This window comes from Eriocheir sinensis, unplaced genomic scaffold (assembly GCF_024679095.1).
Source record: "Eriocheir sinensis breed Jianghai 21 unplaced genomic scaffold, ASM2467909v1 Scaffold57, whole genome shotgun sequence".
Lineage (NCBI taxonomy): Eukaryota > Metazoa > Arthropoda > Malacostraca > Decapoda > Varunidae > Eriocheir > Eriocheir sinensis.
Window position 1 is genome coordinate 396,247 of NW_026111909.1, and position 6,000 is coordinate 402,246.

The window sequence follows — 6,000 nt, forward strand, 5'->3', positions numbered from 1 at the left end:
ACCTTATTGTATGTGTATTTTGTATATTTATTTTAATACAATTTTTTTTATGTGTATATTTGTATATATATTTTTTTAAAAAATTCGTTATTTATTGGGTATTTTGCTTCTTTATTTTCATACAAATTTACATTATTTTATTAATATTTTGTGTATTTATTTTGATACGATTTTACATTATTCAGTTTGTGTTTTGTATATATATTTTTTATACATATTTACATTATTTAATTTGTATTTTGTATATATATTTTATACAAATTTACGTTATTTTAAGTGTATTTGTTTATGTATTTTTATTCAAATTTACATTATTTTATGTGTATTTTGTATATGTATTTCAATACAAATTTACCTAATTTTATGTGTATTTTGTATATTTATTTTCATACAAATTTAAATTATTTTTGTGTATTTTTGTATATAGTTTTATACAATTTTAGGTTATTTTGTGTGTATTTTGTATATCTATTTTCATTCAAATACACATTCTTTTATTGATATTTTGTTTATTTATTTTGACGCGAATTTACATTATTTAATGTGTATTTTGTATATATATTTTTATACGTATTTACATCATTTCATGTGTATTTTGTATATATATTTCTATAGAAATCTACGTTATTTTATGTGTATTCGTATATATATTTTGAAACAAATTTACACTGTTTTATGTGTATTTTGCATATTTTTTCAATACAAATTTACCTTATTGTATCTGCATTTTGTATATTAATTTTAATACAAATTTAATTATTCTATGTGTATTTTTGTATATGTATTTTTATAAAAATATGGTTTATTTTATGGTTATTTTGCATCTTTATTTTCATACAAATTTATATTATTTTATTGATATTCTGTGTATTTATTTTGATGCGATTTTACATTATTCTATGTGTATTTTGTATATATATTTTATACAAATGTACGTTATTTTATGTGTATTTGTTTTCATTTCATACAAATTTACATTATTTTATGTGTATTTTGTACATGTATTTAAATACAAATTTAACTAATTATATGTGTATTTTGTATATCTATTTTCATACAAATTGAAATTATTGTTGTTGTTTTTTTGTATATATTTTTATACAAATTTTCGTTATTTTATGTGTATTTTCTATATTTATTTTCCTACACATATACGTTCTTTTATCGGAATTTTGTTTATTTATTTTGATACGAATTTACATTATTTTAGGTGTATTTGGTATATATATTTTTATACTTATTTACATCATTTTATATGTATTTTGTATGTATATTTTCATAGAAATTTACTCTATTTTATGTGTATTCGTATATATATATTTTGATACAAATTTACATTATTTATGTGTATTTTGCATATCTATTTCAATACAAATTTACTTTATTGTATGTGCATTTTGAATATTTATTTTAATACAAATTAAATTATTTTATGTGTATTTTTGTATATATATTTTTATGCAAATATGCGTTATTATATGGGTATTTTGCGTCTTTATTTTCATACAAATTTACATTATTTTATTGATATTCTGTTTATTTATTTTGATACGATTTAACATTATTCTATGTGTATTTTGTATATATTTTTTTATACATATTTACATTATTTAATGTTTATTTTGTATATATATTTTATCCAAATTTACGTTATTTTATGTGTATTTGTTTATATATTTTTATACAAATTTACATTATTTTATGTGTATTTTGTATATGTATTTCAATACAAATTTGCCTAATTTTATGTGTATTTTGCATATATATTTTCAAACAAATTGAAATAATTTTTTGTGTATTTTTGTATATTTTTTTATACAAATTTTAGTTATTTTATTTGTATTTTCTATATATATTTTCCTACAAATATATTTTATTTTATTTTTTTTATTTATTTTGATACGAATTTACATTATTTTATGTGTATTTTGTATAAATATTTTTGTAGGTATTTAAATTGTTTTATGTGTATTTTGTATATTCATTTTCATAATAATTAACGTTATTTTATTGTGTGTATTCGTATATATTTTGTTAAAAATTTTATACAAATTCATGTTATTTTATGTGTATTTGTATATATATTTTCATACAAATTTACATTATTTCATGTGCATTTTTACATATATTTCTTTACAAATTTACCTTATTTTATGATTATTTTGTATATTTATTTCATTCAATTTTAAATTATTTTATGTGTATATTTGTATTTGTATTTAGGTTATTTTATGTGTATTTTCTATATATATTTTCATCCAATTACATTATTTTATTGGTATTTTGTTAATTTAATTCGATACGAATTTAGATTATTTCATAGGTATTTTGTATACATATTTTTATACGCATTTACATTATTTAATATGTGTTTTGTATATTTATTTTTATGCAAATGTAATTTATTTTTTGTGCATTTTTGTACATATATTGTTATTGAAATTTGCGTTATTTTTTTAGTATTTTGTATATGTTTTTCTCATACAAATTTACATTATTTTATTTGTATTTTGTTTATCTATTTTGATACGAATTACATGATTATTTGTATATTTTGTATATATCTTTTTATACGTATTTACATTATTTAATGTGTATTTTGTTTATATATTTCTAGACAAATTTGTATAAATATTTTGATACAAATTTACATTATTTTATGTATGTTGTATATATATTTCAATTCAAATTTAGCTTATTTTATGTGTATTTTTTATATCTATTTTCATACAAATTTAATTACTTTTGTGGATTTTTGTATATAGTGTTATATAAATTTACGTTATTTTATGTGTATTTTGTATATTTATTTTTATACAAATACACATTTTTTAATTAGTATTTTGTTTATTTATTGTGATACGAATTTACATTATTTTATGTGTATTTTGTATACATTTTTTATACGTGTTTTCTTCATTTTATGTGTATTTTGTATATATATTTTTATAGAAATCTAAGCTATTTTATGTGTATTCGTATATATATTTTGAAACAAATTTATATTGTTTTATATGTATTTTGCATATCTCTTTCAATACAAATTTATCGTATTGTATGTGCATTTTGTATATTTATTTTAATACAAATTCAAATATTTTATGTGTGTTTGGTATATATATTCTTATAAAAAATGCGTTATTTTATGGGTATTTTGCATCTTAATTTTCATACAAATTTACATTATTTTATTAATATTCTGTGTATTTATTTTGATACGATTTTACATTATTCTATTTGTGTTTTGTATATATTTTTTTATACATATTTACATTATTTAATGTGTATTTTGTATATATATTTCATACAAATTTACGTTATTTTAAGTGTATTTGTTTATATATTTTGATTCAAATTTACATTATTTTATGTGTATTTTGTATATGTATTTCAATACAAATTTACCTAATTCATTTTTTTTTTTCATTTACATTATTCAATGTGTGTTTTGTATATATATTTTTATGCAAATTTACTTTATTTTATATGCATTTTTGTACATATATTTTTATAGAAATTTGCGTTATTTTATATGTATTTGTATATGTTTTCTCATACAAATTTACATTATTTTATTGCTATTTTGTTTATTTATTTTGATACGATTTACATGATTATATTATATGTGTATTTTGTACATATTCTTTATTCGTATTTACATTACTTAATGTGTATTTTGTTTATATATTTTTAAACAATTTTACGTTATTATATGTATTTGTATAAATATTTTGATACAAATTTACTTTATTTTATGTATTTTGTATATACATTTCAATTCAAATTATGCTTATTTTATCTGTATTTTGTATATCTATTTTCATACGAATTTAATTACTTCTCTGTATTTTTGTATATAGATTTATACAAATTTACATTATTTTATGTGTATTTTCTATATTTATATATATACAAATACACATTCTTTTATTGGTATTTTGTTTATTTATTTTATTTATTTATTTGTTTAATTATTTTATGTGTATTTTTTATGCATTTTCTTATACTTATTTACTTCATTTTATGTGTATTTTGTATATATATTTTTAAAGAAATCTACGTTCTTTTATGTGTATTCGTATATATATTTTGAAACAAATCTACATTGTTCTATATGTATTTTGCATATCTATTTCAATACAAATTTACCTTATTGTATGTGCATTTTGTATATTTATTGTAATACAAATTTAAATATTTTATGTGTATTTTGGTATATATATTTTTATAAAAAATGCGTTATTTTTTGGGTATTTTGCATCTTTATTTTCATGCAAATTTACATTGTTTTATTAATATTCTGTGTATTTATTTTTATACGATTTTACTTTGTTCTATTTGTGTTTTGTATATATTTTTTTATACCTATTTACATTATTTAATGTGTATTTAGTATATTTTAAAACAAATTTACATTATTTTATGCGCATCTGTTAAAATATTTTGATACAAATTTACATTTTTTTATGTATTTTGTATATATATTTCAATACAAATTTAGTTTATTTTATGTATATTTTGTATCTCTATTTTCATACAAATTTAAATTACTTTTGTGTATTTTTGTATATAGTTTTATACAAATTTACGTTATTTTATGTTTATTTTGTATATTTATTTTCATACAAATTCACATTCTTCTATTGGTATTTTGTTTATTTATTTTGGTACGAATTTACATTATTTTATGTGTATTTTGTATATATATTTTTATACGTATTTACATCATTTTATGGGTATTTTTTATTTGTATTTTTATAGAAATTTACGTTTTTTTATGTGTATTCGTATATATATTTTGAAACAAATTTACATTGTTTGATGTGTGTTTTGCATATCTATTTCAATACAAATTTATCATATTGTATGTGCATTTTGTATATTTATTTTAATACAAATTTAATTATTTGATGTGTATTTTTGTATATATGTTTTTATAAAAAAAACTTTTTAATGGGTATTTTGCATCTTTATTTTCAGACAAATTTACATTATTTGATTGATATTCTGTGTATTTATTTTGATAAAATTTTACATTGTTATATTATTGATATTCTGTTTATTTATTTTGATACGATTTAACATTATTCTGTGTGTATTTTGTATATATTATTTTTTATACATATTTACATTATTTAATGTTTATTTTGTATATATATTTTATCCAAATTTACGTTATTTTATGTTTATTTGTTTATATATTTTCATATAAATTTATATTATTTTATGTGTATTTTGTATATGTATTTCAAAACAAATTTGCCTAATTTTATGTGTATTTTGCATATCTATTTTCAAACAAATTTAAATTATTATTGTGTATTTTTGTATATATTTTTATTCAAATTTTACTTATTTTATTTGTATTTTGTATATATATTTTCCTGCAAATATACATTCTTTTATTGGAATTTTGTTTATTTATTTTGATACGAGTTTACATAATTTTATGTGTGCTTTGTATACATATTTTTCTACGTATTTAAATTATTTTATGTGTATTTTGTATAAACATTTTCATAAAAATTTACGTTATTTTATTGTGTGTATTCGTATACATTTTGATACAAATTTTATACAAATTCATGCTATTTTATGTGTATTTGTATATATATTTTCATACAAATTTATATTATTTTATGTGTATTTTACATATATTTCACTACGAATTTACCTTATTTTATGTTTATTTTGTATATTTATTTCATTCAATTTTAAATTATTTTATGTGTATATTTGTATATGTATTTAGGTTATCTTATGTGTATTTTCTATATATATTTTCATCCAAAATTACATTATTTTATTGGTATTTTCTTAATTTAAATCGATACGAATTTAGATTATTTCATAGGTATTTTGTATACATATTTTTATACTCATTTACATTATCTAATGTATGTCTAGTATATATATTTTTGTGCAAATTTATTATATGTGCATTTTTGTACATATATTTCAATAGAAATTTGCTATATTTTATGTGTATTTTGTATATGT